Here is an 11,417-nt window from a genome sequence, read left to right on the forward strand (position 1 = left end):
AGGCTGCTCTCATGTATTATTTTTGCAATAGTTTTTGCACAATCCGTCAGGAAAATCCACATGGCATTACAGAAACATTAGCAAGAGTAATTTCTTTACAGCAACCAGAGAAAGTGAGATGCTGTGTTTCAATAACATAGCATGCAGAAGGCCCGCAGGAATCAGGGCTACATTGCCCTGCACACGCTCAGTGTAGGAGACAGCCTTCGCTCAGAGTAGCATGCGGTCCAAAGACCAAAAGTAGACCAGGCGTGGGGGAGCCGGCAGAGGCATGGAGGAAGGAAGGGGCCTGCCCAAAGTAATAGCCTCAGTGAAAGGATCCAGGTCTCCCCAGCCCTCGGTTGGTGTCCTGTGAGGGGATCACGCCCCCACCCCTTGTTGTTAAGAAATCTCCATCTGAATAAATGATTACTACAGATAGTAGTTGCCTAAATCAACCTCTTAAACTAAATGATCCTCTTGTGAACCTCAAATGAAATCAACTACTTTAGAGCTCAACTCATTTGTGCAACAGCGCTGTTAATAGGATCATCTAATTTATTGAGTAGCCAGGGTCTAGTTAACAGTGCAAGATGGGGTAAGAAGGCAATTAGTGGTCTATTTTCTATGTACATTGGAGCAGACACCTGTATATAAAGGAAGTTCTTCTGACAGGAGCACCATGCTAAAAAGCTTTCACCTAAAATTATATAGCCTGACAAACAATATAAAGAAGTAGATTGCCCAATAAACAAATAAAATATCAGCCATTTATACAAAACCATACTACTTAGACTCTTCAAGCTTGAAAAGGCTGTGTATTTTTCCCCATTAAAATGTTATGATGGTCTGTACATAAATTGTTTTAAATTCAGATTTCATATCATTGTGTTTTCACAGCCTACGTGGATTTAACACTTTTCCCAAGATGAAACATTAGCTCTAAAAAGACATTAAAATGGCACCAAGGATTTCGCTTGCCTCTGGATCCACAAGGCGTGGGGCCCGGCAGCTGCCGGGCTCTGGTGTCCTTGTGGGAGCTGGGTCGGAAGTGATGGAAGTAATGCCAAAGAAAGCACTCGTTTCTTGAGGTGAGGCCACACTGCAAACACCTTCCGTGTCCCTCTCTGTGATTGAGCCCAAACTCCTCATGCCTTGGTTCTCGGGGCAGCCTTAGATGCCCTGTGAGCCTGGGGGGAATAGAGGCCCAAGTTAGTATTTAGGAAAGCAGATGTATCGATTCCCACCTTGCCACTGGGCCTGTCCAGGCTCCTGTCTGCATCCATATGCTGCTTCCTACATCAGCCACCCCTCTCAAGACTGGACCCTGGCACTGGTCCCTCTGCCTCCCTGTTCCTGCTTCCTCACTTCCTCCCTTTCCACCTAAGGCTGTGCATGTTTCAAGTGCACGGCTACTAATGTTTCGCTCACCTTTTGGTGAATGCAGCAGGGACAGGACTTCGAGAGGGGTGCCAGCTGCAGAGCACAAAGCCACCAGCTTTTTCCAAGAGGTTTTCCCTGTTGACTGGGGCCAGGCAGCCACGCCTCTGGGAAACAGTGTCCTGAACCAGAATCAGGAAAGGCAAAGACCCTCCGTTATTTGTGGGCTAGTCATGGGCACCGGGCAGATGAACACAGTGTGTTTAGGACACGGGTGTTCACTCGCTATAAAGGGATGAGCTGTCTCAGGGTTAGACATCTATAGTTATGTGAGCCGAATCCTGCCTATGTGTCTTGTTGTTTTAACTTTTTATTATCTGCTAATAAACAGACATGATTGTACAGTACACCAGTGCATTAGTGCTTGGGAGAGGAAGAAGAGTCAGGAAGTTGTTGCCCAAAGCTCTTAATCCATTTCTAAACACTGCTATTATCACAGCAGAAGCAATAGCCTGATATGAGCATGACATGCATGGTGCATATTTCCCTTTGCAGACTCCCATTTCCTGCTCTGTATGCCTGGGTGAGGCACATATGCAGGTGTGTCAGGCCTCTCTCTCACCCTTTGCTCGCCTATTCTCCACCCCAGAGGCACTAGGGACTACGTCTGGAGCCTGAGCCACCCCAGATGCTCAGAGTCATCTCAGGGGACCCAGGCAAAAATTGTCCTGCCTTCTTGCAGAAGTTGCACCACGCACAACTGGTACCTTCCTATGGGTGGCATTAGCCACTCTGCCATCCAAAGGCAGCACCCTCCTGGCTTCAGCTGGCCAAATGTCCTACCATCTTGCCACTGCTGAGCGTATATTAAATCTTATCAGCTGCTGTGTGGTCAGGGTACCTCTCTGAAGAGTTCAGCCTATGGAAGTGAAGAGGGCTCTCACAAGCTAACAGTGGGCTCAGATACCTTTTTTAAGAGAATCATGTGCTTCATTGTAAGGTCACACAAATACCCTTTAACTTGTGGCTGTCCCATAAGTGTGCTTATAAGCTTCCCTTTGTGCCCAGTGTGGTCTGGATGTGGATTTCCTTTGCAGGGGATGTATTTGTGTGCTACAGGAGACACCTGCAGCCACACTGCAGCCTGCTCTGTGAAAGCCAGCTGCTGCTTCAGACCCTCATTTAGGTCACTGCTCCTGAGTAAACCACTGTATTCATCACATGGCAAACGTCCATATCCTCAGAGTTCACAGCCAGTACTGCATCAGTTAGCTATTGACCTGAGGCAGCCTGGGACAGCCAGCTCCCAGATGAGAGCAGCTTCTCAGCCAGCTTGCTCTCTTTCATCAATGCATGGGAAGCTCTTCCCATGCTCCAGGATGCCTCTGAAGGATGCAGTCCCCTGACTGAACTAGCTGTCTGGCACCCAAGCATCTGTCCACAGCTGGACAACACACACTTACCACCGTGTGCAGTGGATATCTCTGCCGTGCCAGAAGTGAACTCCCTCTGGGAGTGCTGGCCACCAGAAACCAGGGATGAAATGCCTTGTGCCTCCTCCCAGATGCTCCCTGTTGCCTGCTGCAGTAGCCAGGCAGCCACCAGCCATGATTCATCTCGTAGCACAGACACACCGGTGTCTATGTCTCCTGGCTGGAGAGAGTGGATGTGAGCAGTGTGCTGCCCTGAGGGTACCAGAAAAATATCTAGGAAGGCTAAGAGCACTTCTGCTGACAGGGCTGGGAAGGACAGAGGTGTTTCCTGCCTCATTAAACCATGCTCAAGTTCACAGATTGTTTAAAATCATTCTGGCCACCAGGAATCCTGGGGACCCTCCCCAAGACCTTTCTGCTAAACCTGGCACCAGCAGTATCCACGTGGCCAGGCACAGAGGAGGCGGTTTCCCTCCACAAACTTCACTGCAGCACCTCTGCACGGGCTTGAGAAAACCTGTCTGATATGCACAGGGAGCGGGCACAAGTCCATCCTGCACTGGAAACATGCCCTTGGACCAAGTGGAAGCATCAGCCTTTGCTCCTGGATTTCTTTCAAAAGTGTCATTTTTTCCAAGCTGAAAAAGAATTTGAGCCATGAGCCTGCTATGATCAATCAAATCAGGTCTTGTGCTGGTTTCCCCTAGGAGACACTCTCAGCTTGAGGCCTTGGGCTAAACAGTGATCTGAGCCTTTATTTGTCACCTACAGAAATTTCCTCCAACCCGTGCAGTGTACAGCAAGCAGAGGGCTCTCGTGCTCTTGTTCAAGCACAGCAGAGGCTGAGTCCCTGTTGCGCTGCACAAACACACTGCTCACAGGTTCTACCTTTCATACCGGTGTGCAGCCTCCATCCCCAGCACTGCCAAGGGCAGGGTCTTACTCAGCCCTGAGACCCTAAGAGCTGGGCTCTTCCCAGAGGGAGAATGGTTTGTCCAGAATCCTTCCGAAAATATGTGCAAAAAAACAAAGCATCCCCTTTTTTTGACTGCATTTTCAGCAGAGGTTTGCCACTGCTTGCTGGAAGGAAGAGCTGTCACCACAGCCTCCTTGGAAGGGCAGGTGTCATGCATAAGCAGGTGGCCATGTCAAGCGCTGAATCTGTAGCAAAGTCCTTCTGTCAGCTCAGTGCATCAGTTAGCATCTCTCTTTCCACCATCATAGACAGGAGGACAGACCTTTAAATTCATCCGAGAATAAGTCCCTATTTGACAGGACTGTCAGAGCCGTATCCATAAGGCTTTGGTTGATCCTCTCCCTGCTTCTAGCATAGCTGGGAAGTGTGCTCTGGGAAGGTTGTCCCTGGCTCTCCAAATCAGCAGTGATGCTGGGAACTACTTTGTCGCACATCTCCAAGCTCAGAGCTACCCTGCTATCCTAAAGCTTTCAGTGACTGCAACAGCAAGATAAACCTTGCATTTATAGGCAGAGAAAGGGTAGATGGAGATGATCACAAAGTACTTGTGGAGAGGCTTGACAAACATCCTCTTGCAGGCTGTGAAGGCTTTTTTTTTTTCCTTTTTCCCTCCAGATGTAAATATATGTTTTTCAAATTACATACAAATGAGGGAGAGATTCAGTGATTACAGATATGCTTTGCAAAGTGTTTAGTGAGTGCAGAAGAACAACATCCATCCCTGGATGTTGGATGTATGAATTCAGTTAAACTTCTTAAAAAAGTATCTAGTGATAGTGTTGGTCAGGGAGCGAGGTCATAGGAAGCTCAGTTCAGGCTGTTAGGATGAGCACAACAAGGTTGTGTGTGCTGAAGCTGTCATGACTGGTGAGAAAAGGTGTGACTAAATGTCGCCTGTTTCAAGGTGATGGGAAGGTCATTCTGGAGGTGTTATAGGAAAATAGTCTGTAAAGAATTCAGTGTCAGTAGGGAGATAAAAATCTTGAAGAAAGACTGGAGTTTTTTTGTCTTAATGTTGAATGAAAAGCAAAACTGACAAAACTGTTGGGGAGGTGTTGTTTGTATAAAAAGAATGGCTGACCCAGGGCAGGGAGCCTGTTCTGGAGCAGGACAGACAGCTAAAATACTCTCCTGATAAAGGGAACTGCTGACTCGAAAACCCTACTGCCTAAGAAGCATCTGGGCCCATGTCCACAGCCAGTCCTCGGCCTGCTGAACGTATATTTTCAGAGGTAGAGTGATTTAGGGTGCCATTTATCTCACCTAACTGCAGGTCCCCCTCAGCACAGACAGGCTAGTGAGGAAGCATCTCAGTGTCATGGAGCAAGTCCCCAAGCTGGGGAAAGCATCCTGGGGCACCACTAGATGGTTATCCTGCTGACCTACTCTTGTCTAGGCATCCCCTGGCCACTGCTGGAGAAAGAGTACCCAAGAGGAGAGATCTTCAGCCTGACCTGTGCAGTCATTCTTATGTCCCGTGATTCCTAGACATTTCCGGCATGCGTATTGCCATCTGAGCTAGTTGTCTTGACCCACTTCCTACACAGTGAACAGGGATGTTAGGTTTCAGTCATCTCCTGGTGAAGCAGGTGCCCCAAGTAAGAGACACAAACACCTCCCGGGAGGTGCTGTCCCCACAAACTGCAAGGACAGCCAAGGGGGACCAGCACAGCAGAGGCATCTGCTTTACGGCCAGTGAGAGAGAAAAAGAGATGGATCTCACCTGCAGTCAGTCTAGCCAGAAAGGCCAATTTAGATGCCAAGGGCTGGTCCCCACCATGAGGTGCAGACAGTTCTGTGTCCACACAGTTCCCTTCAAGGGCCTGCATGGGACCAACTTCCCTCCAGACTACAAAGCCTCAAATGCTGCATAAGTGCCTTCCCGCATACAAAGCCCCGTGAACTGCACGTGCTGAGCCTTAGAGATGGGGTGACACCTCTTCTGCACGTGCAGAAAGTCAGGCTTTTGGTTAGGTGATGTGATATTGGAAGGGGGAGAAGAAGATAGACCTGGACTAGAATTGACATAGGGTAGTTCTTTGAACATCGGTGAATGAAAATTATCAATATTCCAAGCAGAAAACAAACATTATCCTATTATTTCTTTGTACTCCTGTATCCATTTCGCTCTTACCTGCTTGTCTGGCAAACTCTGTGACCACCATTTTAGTTTAGGGATTTGGAGACTTGTGTAGGAAATCATACCAAGGGCTTCTCTATACAACCGTAATTCAGATAGTTATTATTAGGCAAAAGAGTTGTTAAGAGTAAGAATGCTTGTTGGATTACTAGCAATGTTTATATTATCAGATACTAGCAGACAAGCAAATTATGTGCCTTCAGTAATTTTTTAGTTAGAGACAGTCAAAGAGAACCATTTCAACAAGAGAAATATGCAACTTGTTACAAAAGAGATCTCTTTAATAATGTTGAAGCCTTGGATCACATCATTTTAAGTGTGAGGATCTCTCTAGGTGCTAAATACTACATACTGAACGTTAAACCTTTACAAGAAAAGCCCCCAAATTTTATAAACAAGCAATAGACCAAGCTTTTTTACTCATGACAGGCTGGTGAGATGACCAAATCAAACTAGCCCTGGATACAAAATGGGGAGGTATTTGTTCTTTAAAAATGTTTATTTCTTTTCTCCAAATGTAACACCCAAACTCTTAGGTCTTCAATCAAGAAGCCTTTGGGATTCTCATTCTTCCAGCAAACCTGAAAATGTATCTTGGAAAAGCAGATGCTTTCCCTAAGACAAAGAAGCAAACACATCCTCAGAAATAACCAGAATCCTTTCGTCCATTGAAAAACACAGTTTCGCCAGAGCTTTTGGAGCAAGCCTCTAAGTGCAGCTCACAGCAATCACCACCATCCATGGCACGGGCTGTTACCTGAGTCTTGTCTCTCATGCTGACCCACACCACTGATGGAGATGGCAGGCATCCTCTGCTTCACCAGGGCCTGCAGGAGCTTGCAGTGTCCAGAGTGGGGCCTGTGGAAATTGGGGGGGGGGGGGGGGGGGGGATAAATGAGAGGAAAGCCCACTTCAGTGGACCTTCAGATAATATTTGCCAAAGGATATCCCTGTCTGAGTACTGTAAGCTGCATTACACCATGGCTAGACCCCACTGGCACCATTTTAATCAGTAGTAACAGTAAATAATACATATTAGCACACAGTGGTGATTTTTTTTAAGCTCTGAAGGGAGAAGAAAACTAAGCTGAAGACTTAAAGGACAGAAGACTCTTTCCTCCTGACATGACAAAATCACATCATCTGTAGCCTTCTACTTGATAGTATTATGTCAAACAGTTTTTTGCAGGTGCTGTTTTCAGACAGAAGGATTGTGTATTTGATTTTTCCCTTTGGCTGTTCACTGGCTGTTGTTACTAACACATCAAGCCTGTTAAAGCCCCATTATCTTTCTATTACATTCCACCCAGCAGGGACAGCACCTACAACTGTGAAGACAACTTATTCCTTGTAAATATCACATAGTGAACCTTGGAAACAGCAAAAAAATCTAGGAAAGCCTAAGCAAAAATCTCTAGAATGTAAGTTCAAAATGAACAGAGAATGTGTTGGGACTTGTTGGTTTCTCAAATCATGTGAGCTTCAACATTTCCAGAGGGAAAGATTATGATCTGTGCAGTGTATTCTGGTCAAACTGCAAGAGAAGGAACTCTACAATGGACACAGGTCACTTTGGGCATTTGATTTCTTCAATAACACTTCAGAGGAAGATGCTTTGGCCCCAGAAAAGCGACTCCAAGTACATAAGCAGCCTATACAGTTAATGGAGAGAGGGAGATGCTCTAGAATGGTGAATCCCAGTGAGATGCCTATCCAGCAACTGAAGGGAGTCCTGATAGCTCAGTCGAACAGGTAACTGCTCACATATAGGAGGGGGGAAGCTGCCTGGACCATGCCAGCAGGAAACAGCAGAGATATGTTGGCACAGACACCTTTCTCTGTGTTTGAAGTGGAATTCCGAGCATTGTATAATCTTTGAAGAGGGGAGGCCTGCTGGAGTGGCTGTAGCACTTACCAAGGACACTGGAGACTCGGACTGCAGGCCAGCTGGAAAGGGAGCAAAATCCCATATCCTTGATTCCAGGTGAGTGCCAAACCACAAGCTGGAAACAAGTGGGAATGAGGTCTGTCCTGCCGGACCCCTTGAGCAGGCCATCTGCAGAGCTCCCTCCCACAGCATCCCTCCAGGGGACAAGACACCTGCCCAGGTAGTCTGGAAATCCTTGCTGGACAACAAAAAGCAGGAAGTCAGAGTTCAGCTTAATGTTTGGTACGCTGAGGGCTTTTACATGGATATTCAGAGCCGCAGTGGGTTATTACAGTAGCACCCCTTGTCAGTTGTCTGCAGAAGTCCCCTCTGCCTCTCATCTTTAACAAATGTGGTGAGAAGAGAATGTGACCTTGATGGTCACTGTTACTGGAAGTCCACCTTCACCAGCTGTGCACACTGACACACTGAGCAACTGATGGAGGCATCTCATGTTAATTTTGTTATAGCATCTTTTGCTAGAACAGCAGAGCAGAAGATCTCAGTCTCCCCCGCCAGATTTGCCAGAAGTCATCTGTAAGAGACCTCAGGGCATTATGCTGTGTTTCAGAAATTTGTATAATTTGCCATCCAAAGCTCAATCCTTCCATTTTTCTAAAATTGAAATCTAAAGGAGAATTCCCACATATAGGAAATGTCACCTATGGAAATAATTAAGGAGCTAGTTCTAACAGCCAATTCAGTTGTTCTATGACACAGAAAAATATTTCACCAATAGCAACGTATGCATTTGTATAACAGGTAATCATATCACTGGTGTGTATGTGTTTGTGTGTGTGTATTTATATATTCTGAAAATAGACTAACAGCAGGACAGATAAATGTGATGTTGCAGTACTTATCTGTCTGCCTATATATCTAACAGCCCATCCATCTTTCTGTTGCTGCAGGTCCCAGAAGGTTGCTGTGACAGAAAGTACCAAGATAAATTTGTAGGGATTCATGTGGCCAAAAGATGCCCACAGTCTACTGTCCTCATGCTCTCTTCAGAGTCAACAGAGAAAAATATCTACAAGAGATACAATTCATGTCATTTTAAAATGAATGCCATAATCTCAAGAGCCTGGGACACTTAGCTCTGATCCTATAGACACCTGGAGTAACAAGATAGGACCCCTCCCTCCCCATTTTCTACCATGGGATTTGCTTGGTTTATCTTCGTTGTTTTCCTGATAAAGTTGGGAATTATTTCTAACAGCTGTGCAAAGAGAAGCAGGCCAGGGACTCAAAGGAGTTGCCTGAAGCGAAGCCCCTGGACCCACCTTTCCAGATGAAAAAGTGAGGGGTGGTGGCTGTTCCTCACTCTCTTAGCACTCTGTATTTGCCAGAGACATGTGGTGCTTCTCTCTTCATGTGGCAGAGAGTCACCAGGGTGCTGGGTGGCTTTGGTGCCTGAAACTGCCTATCTGAGCATGGACTGCCCTGGTGCTCCTGTCAGCTCAGCCCTCTCCTCTGTATCAAATCACTTCACGACATGTTATGTCCTTCAAAAGTGCTGAAGAGGTCATAGCTCCTACCAAAAATGATAAAACCTTTCATCCAGCCAAAACATATCCAGCACATAGCTCCCCAGGTCTTTGGCTAGGCGGTCAGTGGAGGCACGTTTCTGCTGGACCACTTTCCCTGTGGGTCTCTTCCACAAGCTGGCTCATGCATGGCCTTGTGCAATGCAGGACCAGGATGCGAAGGAGTGCCTGGAGGTGGAGAGAAAAGGCAGCAGCAATATAAAGCAGTATGATGCCAAGAAGATACTTACTGAGGCATGTCTTCAGCAGGAGGGTCACGGGGCTGTGCAGCACCAGGCCAAAGACTCACAGCAAACAGGGCAAGGTCTTGAAACTTCCCATTACCCAAAGCCTTGGCCTGATTCAAAGCACAATTCATGCCATCGTGGTTGCTCATCTCCCACATCAAAATGATTCCTGCTGAAGGACTGCACTGAGGTTTCACATCTCTCCAAGCCAAAAACCACATTATGAAGTGAATGGTTCTTGCTTTATTTTCCCTTCAAAGGAAATGTCACCATCAAATGATCTAAAAGAACTGAGGAGGTGAGCAGGTTAGTACTTCAAGATAACCTTGAAACTGTTTTTTACAGTAATTCTCATCATGGTTCATATGACTGAAGTTCACTGTTTGATTATGTGACAGCGTATTAATGACAGTATTCTCCATACCAACAGGTCATGTTTGAGTACTCCAACCTCCAAGTCATCCCTGAGTTTGGTTGCCAGCTCATCTGATGTCTATGGAAAATTAATAAAGCTATGAGCTCTCTATTCTCACTGTTCTTCCTGCTTAGTGACTGGTTCTAGCTATGGATGCTAGGAGCTTTACATACATGAGTTTATAGAGACTGAAAAGAGGCACTGCTCTGCCTTGCTACCCATCAGCCCGGAGATGACTCTTGTGCACTGTGCAAATGAGCTGGCATGTTGGCAAAGCAATGGAGAGTCTGTCTGAATGAATGCATGAGTGAAGCTGAATTCTCAGAGCAATCTTCCATATGGACAGCTGAGACATAGAGGGTCCTAGAGCAAGGGAAGGGAAAGGGGAAGAAAAAGTTACAGATTAATTAGGTCAGTTATCAGAACTGGTACAGTGAAGCTTGAAAACTAAATTCATGTTTAAAATTTAAGCCCTTTTTAAAAAAAGGTAGGGGCAGAAAATGAGAATTCACTCCAAAATATCTAAACAAGGCTAAGTAGAAGGATGAGATTTGCCTAAAATACTTGATCTCAGCTCTGGGAGATGTCTAGGAAATCATCTGAACACAAGACTTGTGAGCTAACTGGAATACAGGACCCAAGTTGACATCCAAGCAATGACATCCCAGATGATGTAGGTGTTAGGAGCTGTCGTTCTGTGCTTCTGTATCTCCCCTCAGGTATGGAAACTGGTTTCTTAAGCTTTGCATTCCAGTAATGTAAACTTATCTTTACTTTTACCTAAAGAACTGCCTTATGCTCAGAGTTGGGGGGGGGGGGGGGGGCAGGGCAGCAAAAAGCTGTCAGACCGTTTTTGTTGCTTGACCTATGCCACACACCCAAAACAACACTAATGGTTCCCGAAAGTGTGCAGGTGCTTCTCCTCCAAAACGCTACAGGTGGCTTGGAGTGTGATAACAAGGTGATCCTATTAGGTAGACTACAGCAAACATTAAGCAGAATGTCTTAGTCTTGCAGAGAGGATGTGGGTCCCCAGGATTTGATACAATTTCTTATGTAACGGCCAGTAGGGTCTAACCCAGGTTTGGCTCTTCCTACATGTGTGGAGCACATTCCTCCTTCGCACAGTGTCACTAGAAGAAAACCACACAAGAATCTTATTTAAACCAATTGCAGACAGGGCTGCTAGAGAGGGCAAGAGAGCTCCTGAGCAAGGCTACTGAGGATCCCTTCGGTGTGGGGTACACACAGCCCAGGGGCTGAACAGCCCTTCCCACACCCAGTGCCTGCCAGCTCCCTCCACGCTCCAGGGGCTTCAGCTTCGATCGCATGCTCACGGGGGGATGAGAGCAGCTCTTGGAGTGGGGGGGAGAATCTGCCTCAGGATGCATGG

The sequence above is a fragment of the Dromaius novaehollandiae genome, chromosome 1 (assembly GCF_036370855.1).
Source record: "Dromaius novaehollandiae isolate bDroNov1 chromosome 1, bDroNov1.hap1, whole genome shotgun sequence".
Classification (NCBI taxonomy): Eukaryota; Metazoa; Chordata; class Aves; order Casuariiformes; family Dromaiidae; genus Dromaius; species Dromaius novaehollandiae.